Here is a 15,184-nt window from a genome sequence, read left to right on the forward strand (position 1 = left end):
GTCGCGGGGTGCCCGGCGCCTCGTTGCTGCTATTAGCTTCACCTTGGTGCCCTTGGACCTCCAATGGGTCTCAAAGAAGAGTTGCATGAATTCAGGTAGTCGTAGAATCGGCTGAACTTTACTCAGTGTACGACTTTGATAGACGCTGGCATGGGCCGTCATCAAAACAGCCATATTTGAGTTCTGCTCTGCGTGTTTTGGGGGGAAACAGTGCAGTATTGATCTCTCGTAGTTGGTGGCGGCCGATGTTGTAATGTATAAAGTGTAATTCACTTCCTAGGTCACCGAGCGCAGGGCTAGTCCTGCGTTCTTCGTAGCTGCCGAATTTCGCAGCGCTGCAACGCGCTGCTTTGGAGTTTGCGGGTAAAATCATTTATCTTTGTCATTTTTATGTCTGTGCGTTGCTCAGACTAGTTTATGCATATATGTACTGGTAAACTTTCATTGCTTACGTGCATTTCTTGATGAAGATTTAAGATGCGGTTTTAACAAGTACATGCAGATAGTATTACTATTTAAAATAGCAACTTATAGGTGGTACTTAAATTTTCATTGCTGTCTGGAAAAGGTTTGAGTAGAATAGTGGAACCGGTACTTACTATTTAGAACGCATTATGTTGTCTTTGGCTTATGAAAATGAGGTCAGGGCTTTGCCAACTGCATACCCGGTTGCCTAAAACCTGAGTGGTCCTTGCTGAGAGAGCCTTCGAAGTCGTCGTGGTCATTTTTCTGCAGGGCTAGTTGCAGGATAGAGACTTCTTAAAGAAATTATAGAAATAGGAGGTAACGTAAAAACCGTGTATGTAGTGGAAGAGAGAAAAATTGCATGGTGCTTGACTCAGTTTAGCATATTATTAAAAGCTGTCTCATAAAGTGCTGTTTTAAGAGTCACTATAGATCGCTATTCTTTGTTTTCCTCTTCTGCGTCCTGTAGCTTGCAGAAACAAATTCATAGCCCTTAAGGTCTTGGGGGCAGGAGGAGTACAAATTTTAGCAGTTGAGCGTTGTGCAAATTGGCTTCCTTGGTTTTGAGACTAAAATAGAAAGATTTCTACAGCTTTTATGTGGTCTCTTGAATATGGACCCTTGGGACTAGAAGCGATAAGAGTCAGGGCGCTGTAACTTTGCTGCATCTGGGGAAAAGTCTTCCAAGCCAGCACCAGAGCTATTCAGTAGGGAGGGCCCAAAAAGGCTTACAGGAGAAGAAAATAGCAGGTGGCGTAACTGCGTGGTTGGGGTGGTAGGGAAGTGAGGGGGCTGGGGGAGCGATACTCTACCAACTCCTCCGACTGTCGGGAAGCAGCTGGGCTGGCGGGGTGTGTGTGGAGCAGATGTGTGCCTGAGGGTGGCTGTGACCGAGTGTTGAAGTGGCAGCCGGGTACTCCGAACTGACCACAATAGTTTATGAACGAAGAAGTTGCTTCTTCACAGTCAGGTTTTCCCTTGACTTAGTAACAATTAATAGTAAGTAATGGTATGTTATTGATGTTATATTAGTCACGTTGCAATCTATTATCACTACTTAACACTTCATAAATCCCCTGTTTAATAATCCTCCTCCTTAGGGGGCAGGGGGAACAAACAGGTTGGTTTTCCTAGTCCCTTTGCATAAGGCATTATTTTCTTTCATTTTCTGAAACCCAGTTTTACTGAGGGTCTTAGGCTTGTCGGGTAGTTCCTGTTCGAGTGACTTGTAAATGGTGTTTCATCAGCACTAAGAGGCTCATATCAGAGTTTTGGGTTATGTGACGAAGCGTCATTAATGAGTCAATGAATATAATGAACGTAACAAGCCTGTTTCAGAATGGACATATAACGTTCTGTTAGCAGTGATGTGGTACGGATAGGCCTTTTACTAGCTATTAGAATTAATAGCATTATGTATCTGTCGGATTCAAACTGTTAAAACACACACATCCCCGCCCCTAGAAAACTTTGCCTCTGAGCTGTCTTGGGAAGCTAGCTCTTGGTTTTGCGGAGGACTTAGGCGCCCGGTAACTAGAGCGAGTGGCAATAGTGGAGCCAAAAGGCTCAAGCTGTAACTGTCGTGTTAGGCTGCGGTAACGAATGGTTGGTAGATTTCCTGCCTTGGTGCAGATGTTGCCCTCAAAATGCTTTTCTGTAGTCTTTGACAATATTGTTTTATTGCAGTGTTTTAAAGGCAGAAGTAGGTAGCGTTATAATCTAGGGTTTTTTTATGGTATGGAATATCCCCGGGGGCAGCTGTCCCGGCCGTGCCCCCTCCCAGCTCCCTGTGCCCCCAGCCTGCTGGCTGCTGGGGGGGGGGGGAAGCGGCAAGGCCCCGGCTGTGTGTAAGCACTGCTCAGCAACAACACAAACATCCCTCTGCTGGCAACACTGTTTCCGGCGCAAATCCAAAACATCCCCCATGCTACTGTGAAGGAAATTAACCCTAGCCCAGCCAGAACCAGCACAAACGTGCATAATGCTGCCTAAAGCAACGGCGTCCTTTTGTAGTGAAGTAGGTGTAAAGGTTGAAGTGCTGTAGCTGGTCGAGTGTTAGAGGGTTTCTTTTGTTTTGAACACCCCTCTCTTCTGGTGACTTCTTAGCCTTCATAACCCAGTGGTCAGGATGTTGTTGGGTGGAGGTGTTTGTTTTTAAGGTTTATTTCTCAGAGATGGGGGAAAAAACCAATCAATTTGGGTTTAAGGTTTGATGTAGAAAATGAGTTCCTGTCAATTTGGAGGGTGTAGTGGAAGTATGTGGAATAAATGACGGATACAGGCCGAGTGAAGGCCTGTTCTTTATATCTGTGTTGAACGAGAGTATGTGCAATGCAGCTGAAGTTTGGGAAGTGAGATCTGATGAAAATGTGGACGATTCTCTCTTGAGAGTTACAGATGGTGCGCAGGGAGCTCTAGTTACGGTGACTCCAATATCGAAAAAGACTTTGTAGTTGAGAAATTGCAGCAAACTCGATGTGACAAAGTAGAAAGCATCCTTTTAAATTGATCTCCAATGTCAATGCGAAACAATTAATGTTGTGAAGAGTGAAATGGTAAGTAAAAATTAGCAACTTACCAAAACGTTTTTGGTTTATATAATGAGGAGGTAGAAAGTTGTGGCTTGACATGGGGATAATACTACTTCAGTGTTTGCGTTGACTTAAACAGAAAGGAGTTATTGAAGTGTAAGAACTGCGGTAAAACTAATTTTTCTGGAGAGTATAAGGGAAGATACCTCGTTGTCTTATCGTCTTGATTGCTTGGCAGGACTTGGGGGTGGTTACAGTGGGTAAATAAAGACTTGTCCACGTTTGAAGCTGTCTTTGTACCCTGAGCAGACCAAAGCGGGCCTGCTAAGTGTTGTGCTGAAATTCAGTATGTAGGTATGTTTTTAATGAGCGCGGATAAAGCAAGCAGAGATAGTTAGGGATGTTTTAAAAAGAAAACAAACCACAAAAACAACAACAACAACAAAACAAACAACAAAAAAAAACCCCACCAAAACACCACCCCCCTCCCCCCCCCAAAAAAAAGGAAAAAGAAAAAAGGAGACTGTACGTGAAATGTGCAGTGGACTGTAAAGCTTCGCTCTGAAACATGACTGGCTTGGTTTGGAAGCAAATTTGTGGGCATGGGAAGACGATGGTCATACTGCTTTCATTGGTTCCTATGCAGAATTAATTAATGGAATCATGGGGTATATGCTCTTGCCTCTTATTTAAAAAAAAAAAAAAGAGTCGTACTGTGTAGTGTTTTTTCCCCCCTGTGGTACAGGTAATAAACTGTCATCCAGTGTCCTGCATGTCTTGATCTGGTGTTTAAAGTGACGCAGTTTCAAGCGGTTCTTCAGGCTGGCTGTTTTCCTGTTGTCCAGGACAATTAGTACCTTATCTGGATGCTTCCCGATTTCTTAATTTGACTATTTGTAGTCCAACAGAGAAATGAGGTAACTCCACGTCGGGTAGTCGTCCCCTGTTTGTCCCCATCCTGGCCCCCCACCTCGCTTTAAGGGAACAGCCTATGGAGGCACGAAATGTTAGTCCCGTTGGAGGTACTCCACCAAAGAGGCAGAAATCCGTACCTCTCCTTGTTCATGAAGCTAGATGGGCTTCAAAAAAATGAGTTGGGACTTGGTCCCCTACTAAAAGAAGAAGGGCCATGATGGAACGTAGAGCTTAGACCATCTGGGGTTTATACTTTTCAGAGAAGGTAAGAGGGTTGGAGCTTGCGTGTTCTGATGGGGCCCTCTTTTTATTTTCTGATAAAAGCATTAGGTGGCTAGCAGGTAGTTGTCAGCATCTGCTGGGACGCTGCTACTGGACTTGGAGTCATCTTCAACAAAGAACCTGGAAGTAAAAGAAGCAGTGTCCTAGAAAGAAGCATGAGGGCTTTTTTGTTTTGTTTTTTTGGCACATACTGGGAATGCTAATCAGGCTGTGGGTGAGCTTTACTGAACTGGATTTCACAGGATTATCCAATAATTACTGTTTGCCTATGGTTCAGATGTTAACCCTAGTTAGAGATGAGGAATGGCCTAGTGGGCTCTGAATATAGCGCAAGAGGGTGATGATCTTGCCCCTGAAAACCTTGTTTTTTGGGATGCCTTAGGCTGACTGTGTTTGGAGGAAGTGAAACTCTCTTGTCATTAATTCAGTACAGTTTTTTCCATTTTAACCCTTCCACCAGCAAATGCATTGCTTATGAAAGCGGAGGTGAGATGCTGCAGACTTACACAGAAGCAACTCGGTAATACTCTATGCAGCTTGCTCCAGAAGTACCCAAAGTGGATGTGAAGTAGCGGTAGGTAGTGTCGTCGTGTTTAGAAAAGGCAAGAGGTTGAAGCTTTGGATAGGAGGGGTTGAACGCGACACATTGCTGCTCTTGTGCTGTGACTTCCTCTATTTCCTTTGCCCTAGTATATGTGGAAAGAAGTTATGTGTTAGTGGTTATACTGTAGGTTTTTTATCGTTCTAGCTGATGAAATGGTGAGTTTGAAGCTGTTGAGCTTTCTGGTGCTCTGTCTTAGAAAGCTGCTGTTTCTCTTAGTGACCTTATATCTAGGACTAGAGAGGCAAGGAAAAAGCCACTCAAGTGGTGATTGCTTATAAGTTAATTACTTAATGTTTGTATAACACAAAGTTTGCTTCATTTATTTAATGTGATGATTAAAGCATAGTTTTCTGTGAAGAGGGACCTCTCAATAGGGAGGACAAGTGAAAACCTAGAATCTCCCCTTTATGAAATTGTAAATTCACTAGCCTTTCTTTTATAATCCATCTCACACTGCAACCTCTTGGAGTCATTACTGGCAAACTAGTGAAGGAATGAGCTTCTTGCAAGCTCTACCGTCCTACCTAGACTGAGCGCGCAGTCTTTGCAAGTACTTGATGACATTTATTATTCGCTTGGTCTCTTCTTTTTGTGCTGTTCTGGTTGAGGCCTAAGACGACTAGCGCCTTAATGGAGAGGAATCCGAGTCCTGTTCTGTGAGATCGTGTGCTGTGCGTTTGTAGATTGTCGTGCTGTTACATTTTTATCGCGAGTGTCTTTTCCTGGAGGTTTTTATTCAATACATTGTCTAAAGGAAGAAGGGGATTCTTAAAATTTCATCAACGTGACAGCTGTGGTAAAGGTTGAATCGTTTATTGTCCAGAAAGGAGGCATAGTTAAGTTTTTCAAAATCAGTCCTAAAATTAGGATAGTCTTGAAAGTTTTGTTGCGGCTGTTGTTTTTTTTGGGTTTTTTTTTTTTTTTTGTACCTTAGGTGTCTTAGCAATAGCAGTTCAATAAGTAATCTACATAGACGAACTTCCTGATGTACATAAGGTTGTTCTTGCCCTTCCAGGATGCTTTGTTAAGCCCCATTTCGATTAACTTTTCATACCTGATTTTTAGGTCTTCAGGGTAAGTTATCTTGGTGATTTGCAGCTCCTGCAGCCACTATAAATTCTTGAGCGTGCAGCTGCGCAGCGTACGCTGCTTTCTCTCGGGTGAAGCTGTGGCTCGTTTGTTGTGCTTTGTCCTGTGGAAGCAAAGAGGGAGAAGTGCTGTTGTAATGGATCTGTTAACTCTGGTACTTCAAAGCCTTTAAATGTGGTGTGGACTGACTTTTTAACTCCGACATTCTGATTGTACAGTGGGAGAGCTTATTTTTGTGCCAGGTGTTATGAATATAGCTGGTGCGGGGTCACTTTTGTCACGACTATGTGGCACGGCAGTCTCCTCGTGCGCGCTGAGCTGACATCTTCGTTACTGGCGTTCTTCGTTAGTTCGGTGGTTATGTAGCATCTGACTTGCCGCTCTTTGCCGTAGCTACGGTTTTGTTTTCAGTTGGAATCTAGTTCAGTTGTTCAGCTGGATTATGAGCTGGAAGGTTGTCTGGAAAGGTAACTTGTGGAATTTGAGTTGGGATTGGTCGTGTCGATTTTCTTTCAGTGTAACATTACTCAATCTGTGTTCACACGTGACTGTAAAGGTCAAGCCTGTTATTCTGTCTTAAACAGTTTTGCTTTGGTAAAATTTGAGTAGCAGAAATGGTTTATTTGAGTTCAAAGGGAGAAAAAGCGCGGTGCGAATACTTGCAACTTTGTGATGTAAATTTTGGTGAAGTATATACTGTAATACACGTGAAGCGCTCGTGCAGTCCTAATAATGGGCATGGCTGCCTTACTTCAGGTGTAGCTTCAGAGTGGCAAGTGGTGAGATGCTGAACCCAGTTTTGGTCTCTGGGTAATGGAAGATAGGGAGCCGATGCTGTAGCGCTTGGGATGTATCTTCGGGCTTCTCAGGCCTAATGAAGGCAGCTGACAACTTGAAACAAAAGCATTTTTTGGCCTGTTACAGGATGTAGCTGTATTCTGTGTAATGAAAAAGAAAACAAACCAGGAGGCAGTTAGGCTATTTGCGTGTCATCCTGGTCTTGCGTCAATATGCAGGTGAAAAGATCTCTTCATGTAATGTAGCGCACAAAATGAATGCTTTAATTTCAGTTTTGTTTGTCAGATAACTAGCGTACTGACTCAACTTTGGGGTACTTTGGGAGAAGAGTCATTCTCAGCGTACTCTCCAGAGCTGTCCTGTGCCTCATTTGCACAGAAGGAGAAAATAACGGGTTAGGAAACATCCGTGGGCTGACGAACTTATCTGTTGTACAGCTAAGACCAAGTTCGGCTCTTACGGACACGTGGTCTAATTAATGCTCTTCGATTGTCAAGTTATTAGCCTTTGCGTCCCCTAAGGACAATCCTTTCTGCATGGCCACGTACGGGAACGTGTAATATTGCGCCTCTGTTAACTGCACACAATTGTTCCGTTCTTCAAGAACGTTGTCAAGTTAACTTCTGTGTGCCCAGAAGTAGTTAAATACTGAGCAAGTGCTTTGGAATCTAGGAATTCTGAGCTAAGCTTTTAGGATAGTGGCCAAGAGTCAGATGGTTATATGGGAGAAGCAACTTGATTTGTAGTGGTATCATGTTAATGCGATGCACAAACTCAAGCCATCTTTCCTTTGCCAAATTTTGACGAGACACAGATGTAACAAATGTGTGTGCCATCTACTTGCTTTTTTTTTCCTTGGGGATGTGTTTTGATGAAGTATGCTAATGTTACGGTAGTCGTAAAAGGGGGTGCATGTCTGCAGGTGTTTTTACGGTGAAACTCCTGGACACGCTCAAAGGGCAAGGCGGCACGTAATAATAGAGGATATATTAGCTTTGTCGGGGAAAGACTTGGCCGGGCTTTAAAAGAAGCTGTGCGGGATCTTACTTTGGGGGTGTGTGTTTTGTTGGTTCAACTAAAAGTGGTTTTTTTTTTTTCCTTTTTTAATTTAGATCTCAGTATTTTGCATGTCAACATAGAGAAGAATAACTTCGTTAGGCAATGAAAGTAGAATTCATTTTCAGACAGGTGTTAACTAGAAATCAGTGATTCTGGGAAGAGTGTGTTTATGTCTCTGGGCTTTTGTTAGGGTAATATCAGAGCTGTCAGTCATTATCTAGTGTGTTAGCCATATGGAAGTATTTGTACAGTTCTGCTGTGCACGGAGAACTGAAGATAATGCCGGGGATGGGACTTGGCCTCTACGGAGCAGCGTAATTACAGGCTTGCTTCCCTTTCGCACCTGGGATGAAAGGGCATGCTTTAATATATACAGGTGAACTGTGTGAACTTGGACATCTTTCTAGCTGTAGATGCTTGTTTGTTTTCGCTGTAAATGTGCGCACACATGCTGTCTGATGAGCGCTTCACTTCTTGTTGAATAGATGTCACTGGGGGTTCAGAGGAGGAGTGGCCGAGGTCATCACTTTGGTTGTGCTTCTTGTCTCTGGCACTGTTTTGGTTTACAGCACTCTTTTTAAGTCTTCATTCTCAGAACTGTTTAATTTATTAACCTTGGGCTATATTTTGCTTGGTGTGGCTATTTTTTGCCTCCGTAATAGTCCAGATAAGTGGGTTACCACAGTCAAATGAGTTGCTGTTCGTACGCAGCGCTATGTTAACTGACACTATGAATGCTCCGTGCCTGCCAAAATGCAGAGCGTAAGAGCGGTGGGTAACAGGTGGTTCTAGTAAACCCATTTTATTCTGCTTTTAGGACTAAGGAGGAGCACAGACATGGTCGGTCACCTACGTGTAACTTGGTGGCTTGAGATGCTGTCCGTTTCCTACGAAACTGTTAGATTTGCAGGCGTCTGTTTTGGAATGGAAGTTTTTCCTCACGTGTTTTGATAGGTTTAGCTTAGAAGCTGTTAATATACTGGATGAAGAGCTGCTTCCGGAAACGTTGGGAATATTTGCCTACTTTTAATACCTTAAGCTGGAAGTTTGAGCCTGGTTTGGAGATGCCAGCGACGCTAAGCAGCAGTACGCTGACGCGGGTCACGTCGTCTCTAGTCTGTCATTCTGCTGCAGTAGAGATGGCTTGTCCTGTATTTTCCTCTCCAGCCTCAGAAGTTAGGCAGTGAACGTGAAACCCCTGTTCTTTTGAAGGGCTGGGTTCTGTGTTTTCTCTTCATCGTTGTCTAGCTGCTGACAAGGAGGGAAGATGAATGCCTCTTCTCCCGCCTTCCTGGTTGTCTCGGGAATGGATTTCAGTCTCTTGAACGTTTGCCTACTGGTGAAGAAGGTAGGAAACTTCCCCTTCCTCTCCGCTGATTCATGGGTTCCTTGCTCACGCTTGTCTAGGTTAGTTACTTTTTACTGGTGGCAGTGGGATGTCTTGGAGCTGGGTGGGGCGAGTTGTGAAACTGGGTCTCTGAACAGAAGCAGGGCGGAGGAAAACGCACAGAAAAGTACAGGTTAACAACTGGAAATGAAAAAAAATTATTTGATCCTAGGGGTCTGTTTTAATTCAGTGGAGAATATTTCTTTTGGTATGAGTAGCAAAAGACATGCTGCTTTGTTCTTGAGCAACACCAACGCAGGTGTTACAAAACACGAAGTCTGTGTTGTGGAACTGAAAAGGAGCTAACTTGCAGTGTTCTCCTCGTAAAGGTACGATACTCTTTTCTTGGCCTTGATTCTCGTTACATCTGCCTTGCTACTTCTGATGCAAATGGTAAAAATTCTGAAGCAAAGATTATGTAGACTCATGTGAGAGTGAACACTTCTTAGAATTTTTTGTCTTGCTCTTCAAGAGGTGTCAAAGCTGGTATTGATCTGAAGAACATCACATCCCCTTAGGGAGAGTCATGATTCCGCAGATGGAGAAATACAGGAAGACGAAGGGATTTGCCCCAAGTCATACAACAAGTCCGTACAAGAGATACGGGTAGAGTTTGGAACGTCCCGGCTCTGTGATGGTTTCTTCCTCGTGGCTTCTGTAATACGCTATGCCTTGATTGCCATATACAAAACGATGAAAGGAATTCTGATTTTCCAGGACTTGAGGAGATCTTACTCGGAATAATGTATATGTTGGGCTTCCTTCCAAGCTTGAAAGTTACTTTTAATGGGTGAATTTGTTCCTGTGGCGCCTTGAAACTGTAATGTGCAAGTCTTTAAGGGATAGGTGCTAATGTACAGGAATGGTCCAATACTTGGTTTAATTCCTGCTCTGTTGTACTGAGTCCTTCTCTTTTTTTTCAGTCGTTATTTGGACTATGATTTCTATCTGTGCATCTTGGCTTTCCGTAGCAGTTCTAATGACTTACTATTGCAGCATTTTGCCACTTTTCTTACAAAACAAAAGATAGTTTTAAAAGTCAGTGATTAATATGACATGTTCTTAAGTTCTTTCACAATTCCTGTAGGCTGAAAAACTGCATGTGCTTTTATTTAGAGAAATCGTTGCTAAAATTTTTTTTTCTTTTTTGTTTTGGATTATTGTTAAATTACTTGCGTGAAACTATATGAAAGCACCGAGTCTTTGGAGAGACCAAGTATGTAGGAACAAAACTTGGAGCTGATCTTCATCTAACTGCTAAATGTGCGTGGGCCTGACCCGTGCTGTTTAAGAAAACTGACAGAGCGAAGTGCTCTTCTGGATTGCAGTGGTGTAGACGCAGGTGGTGATTCCTCTTCGTACCTTGGTTTTGAACTCTGTCTCAGATACAGAGCAAATAGATCGTGAAAGAATACAAGACACTTTATGACTCTGCTGATACACGTGTGTAAGGACCTTAGTTGAATATAGCATGTGTCCCGTGAGACAAGAATAGGAAGTGTGAATGAAATTTGTCCTGTCAGCGTTAGACATGGGATGAGTTCTGTTTTGTGCATGATTTGCAGGAAAACAAACTTTAAAAAAAAAAAAAGGGGGGGGGGAAATGAAGTAATTATATCCTTTGGAGCCCTGCTGTCTCTCCGTAGAGCTCGGTAGCACATTCTGTGTCCGTAGAGTTGAGACATTGACCTTGAGTTCAGCGTAGACGGGTTCTCACTTACGTAGTATCACTTGGCTTTTGCTTAATGAGAGCTCATGAAAGCAGCAGGATTATTTGCTCTCAGAATGAGCTATCCAGAGATTCCTTAGGCACTCTGAAGATGGAAGAGACAGCTTATATTGTTATGGTAGTTCTAAAAGCAGCGTAACCGTACAGGACCTTATGAAAAGAAAACACCGTGTGCTATATCTAATTTGGTTTAGTCATGTGGACGTCTTCAAGTTTCTACCATCTTGGTTTGAATTTACAGCTTTTTTTTTCGTGCTTTCTTGAAATGTTTGATTGTTTCCATCACACGGACTATTTCACTTCTTGCTTTTGACTTGCTGTTCTCTTAAGCTGACATTGAATTATACAGCTGCATTTGTAGGAGGAAGTTTTTGTTAAAGGACATGTTTGAGTTTAGGTGGTAGATGGCTCGTGATGTTTTGATTTTTTGAGACTAACCCAAAAACATGCGGGCTTCCCGACTGGTCCCTGTAATGAATAACTGCCTTGTTCAGACTTACCGCTGTTGACTGGCTCTGCCTTGAAACACAGTAGATATATGATAGGTATTAAATGTTTTGGATAATCTTGACTCTGATACTGAGAATCCTGTTGCCATTGCAGCATAGGTTGTTGATTTTAAATGATCGAGCTGCTTATACTGTTTGGATTTTTCGATGTCTCTTTTTAAATCCTCAAATGTCACAGTGTGAAGTTGGAAAGTATTATTACCAAATGAATCCCAAGCATACAAGTGATGTGAAATAATTTGGATAGCAGTCTTAATGAAGAGGTGTTTTGTATGCCAATTGAAGTATTCAAATTCTTTCAACAGGTACCAGATAGAGCTTTATGAACTGCCTGCCCCCTTACAGGTGCCAAGGAAACATTTTTACCTAAAATATTTATACGTTATGTTTATTGGAATAAGCAGGTCAAATCTCAGATATTTTGCTCTTAAAGTTTATTGGTCCCCTGTTGTTCATGTGCCAGATAGGTCTCTATCTGCTCCTTCGGTATGCTCAGAGGTTAAACACATAAAAGTATTTGCAGACAGCTCAAGAAGGTGAGGTGAGATAATGAAAATCCTTATACTGATAGCCTCAAATAATCTTATCAGATATTCTTAACAACTCCGTCCAGCCAGTTAATCCAGTTTTGATAATGCCCATGTATGGAAAAGGCTCAATGAGTTCACTGGTGATTACACTCAGCTGTGGAGACGTGAGTGAGACTCTCTAGACTCCTCCTAGCAGTGAAGAGGTATGTGTTTCGTCTTGCTAATTTATGATGTGTGTGATGCCTTAGAAAAACAGTAAACCAGAGAATCTTCCTGTGACATCTGCCTTGGTCTGAAGCGCTTCTGCCATTATGAATCGCTTGGTTTGTCTCGGCACGGCCTGGTGAGTCGCTTGTTTCTGTTGGACCCGAAGGTGGCACTTCTCTCAGGCGCTGCAGAACTAGCCATTTTGCTGAAGCTGCGAGCCTTATGCTTTGCCTTGCTTGCCTGCCGTGGTAGCTTTGTGGTGTTCAGTGGGTGAGTTACTCATGTGTGAGGTGTTAGATCCATTCTCTGACTTCCTCTGCTTTGGGTTCTTATGCTTGCATATTGAAATCAGAATTAAAATAGTGATTTCAAGGAAGATTAAAGACAAACTACAGAAGTAATAAGAGTTGGGTAAAACACAGGTGTGGTTTTTTTTTTTTCAATTGCGTGGTAGCCATTCTGTATGAAAACGGAGTTTAGTTCCAAAAAAGTTGCAGTGGGTGCATATTAGGTATATAACGTATCTGTACCCACTGATTTAACCATTCTTTAAGTGTATTTTATTTCAACACTTGTTTACTATTTTGGAATTAAAATCAAGTTTTTTTTTAAAAATAACTGTTGCGTGCACTAAAAATGCTTAGCAAATGACATTTGAAATCAATCTATAAAACGAATTGTATTCGTGAGTTCTGTTGATGATAACCTCAGTGTTGTAGAACGAGTAACTTCATTTTCCTGTCTATTCTGTGTTCACAGATGATGCCTTAGTCCTGCTTGTCAAACTCCTTTTGCTCTCAGTTCAGAGTAAACTACGGTTGGAGCTGAATTCAGTGCACAACGTCGGGAGGGATGGTGAAAAAAAAACTTTCCACATGTTGAAGATAAAACTACTGTTCAAAGTTTTTTTGGGGGTGGTGTTGTTGCTGTCGTAACCATGGTAGCGCATGCTCGTGATAAGTGTCTTAGCAATGTCATGGACAAGTTGAAAAGCTTTCTTGAGAAAAGTTGGGCAGGAAGCACATCCTGCTACAGGCATCACCTTGGTTATGTCTTGAGTAACATGCCTAGCGTACTGAAGCTTGAGAGACTAGAGGTGTAATGGCACAGAGAAATGGAATTGTGTTAACTGTTCTGGGCTAGATGACACAGCATAATCTCTTCTATAAAAGTTTAGTCAACAGTCTTGATCTTGCCCAAAACAAAATACAGTGTTCAAGTTGGTTGGTAGGGTTCTGTTGTGTGGGTTTCTATTTGTTCTTGAAGCTTACTGTTGGGAAAGGGAAGCATTGGTGACGTGAAGCTCTGTCTCTCGGAGAAAAATCTTGCTTGCTCCTGCAAACAGCTCTCGCTCTTGACAAGTGTTTCTTGGCTTCGGAAATGTGGATCGTGTTTCTTGAACTTCTCTCTTTCTTTTTTATTTAATTTCCAGAAGTGCTTTGTGCCAGCTAGGGAGATCCTAAAAAAGACAAGTTAGTAAGGGATGCAATTATGAGTATTGGACTGCACTGTGGATGGGAAACTCAACAGCAGTACTCGACAGAACGTCGTAGGCCTGTACAAAGCACACTCACTTTGAGAATGCTGGCCTGCTCTATCAAGGGAAAGCATGTTTGTTGAAGGACTTTGTGAATGAAGCCCAGGGGATTGTGACTTGTTGCCAAATTTTACCATAATTTCCTACTTCTAAGTTTCTGTCAGTAGAGATAATGGACCTGTTTAATGCTGTCAAGTAATTCCTGTTACAATGTGATTTCAGCATCTGTAGGTGAAAAGAGGTTCACGTTTTGATCTTCACGATCAATTAATTGAACTGTTGGTGATCTACTGGTGGTGTTCTGTGCTCTCCTCATTATCGAGAGAATGTAAGTATTAGTTGACTCAAATAGAAGAATCGGTTCAATACAGTTGTAGAGGTAAATGCGTTACATGTTTTTTTTCAGTGAGTAGCCAGAGGAGGTGATGACAGAACACATGAAAGGAGTACTGTGGTTGTGACTCATTGTCAGGCAGCTTGATTCAAAATTAAAATGTAGAGAGGTTTCTCATGTTTCTCGTAACAAGAGTATGTGGTAAAGAAGGGATCAGTTTTACCCTAAGAAATACTATGTTTTGTCTTAAGTGCATAAGATGTATGACTTACAGGGTGTAGCAAATGCTTGCCACTTTTTTTTTTAGAGCATGCGTTAAGTCAGCTATTCAGTCAATGTGGTTTCATCTTCCTTAAACTTGACGGAATGTTGCAGGAATTGCAAGTGCGTCTACTTCAGTAGCTGTGTTCAATTCAGATGGTTTGCAAATTTATCTGCGTTAGGAAATTGGGCGGTTTTTGTTTCCCTAGAGGCAAAATAGCCGAGGCAGACAGTCAGAAGATAGCACAGAAGCGATGTTGTTGTTATAGTAGTCAACTATGGGTAGCAAGTCACCCGGATGCTCCGAGAAGCATGTAGGGTGAGTAGCATGGTCATCTGAAATGCAGGGCACTGAGCTTTATTCCTTTTGTTGTTGGCTAGATGAAAGCTTGAGCGTCTCAATCGGCCAGCTGTCAGACAAAATTTGCGTAAATCTAGAGCTATAATGTTAGCGTGTAAATTTGGAAGTTGCTTGTAGTAGGTCTAGTTGATGATCCAGCGTAGTGCTGTAGGAGTCTAGCTCACTAGAAGAGGTTTGCTCCGTACAGAAAAAGTATGTTCTGAAGTCTGTGTTACGTCAGTAAAGTCTTGTTTTCAAAATGCACCTAATACTGGGTTGACAGAATAGATGTCTGTAGAAAGTCTTTTTGTGCATGGGGGCGGGGGGCTTGATCCCAGCTTCTCTCTGGGACGTTCTCACAAAGAAGTCACACTGCCAACTGCAGTAAGAAAAATGACATCTTCTGCAGTCTGTGGAGGCTTGCCTGTTACAAGGCCCGTTAATGGTATCCTAGTTTGTTGCTCTCTCACACACACACACACACTCACACACTTTTCTTAGGCTTGTTCGTCTTTAGATATTTTTTCCTTGAGTGAGAGAGATGTTGCCTGGTAGGAGGCGAGCAGAGGCTTTACAGGGGACAGGATTTTCAAAATTTAGCGTACTG

General features: G+C 42.4%; 1 protein-coding gene across 8 annotated transcripts in view; it reads left to right on the forward strand.

The window, feature by feature from the left end:
* The window catches only part of BMP2K (BMP2 inducible kinase), a 65,779-nt gene that overhangs the window by 832 nt on the left and 49,763 nt on the right, over positions 1-15,184 (forward strand). The window lies entirely within an intron of this gene.

Source organism: Nipponia nippon, unplaced genomic scaffold (assembly GCF_047370975.1).
Source record: "Nipponia nippon isolate SJK-2023a ecotype South Korea unplaced genomic scaffold, ASM4737097v1 scaffold_6, whole genome shotgun sequence".
NCBI lineage: Eukaryota > Metazoa > Chordata > Aves > Pelecaniformes > Threskiornithidae > Nipponia > Nipponia nippon.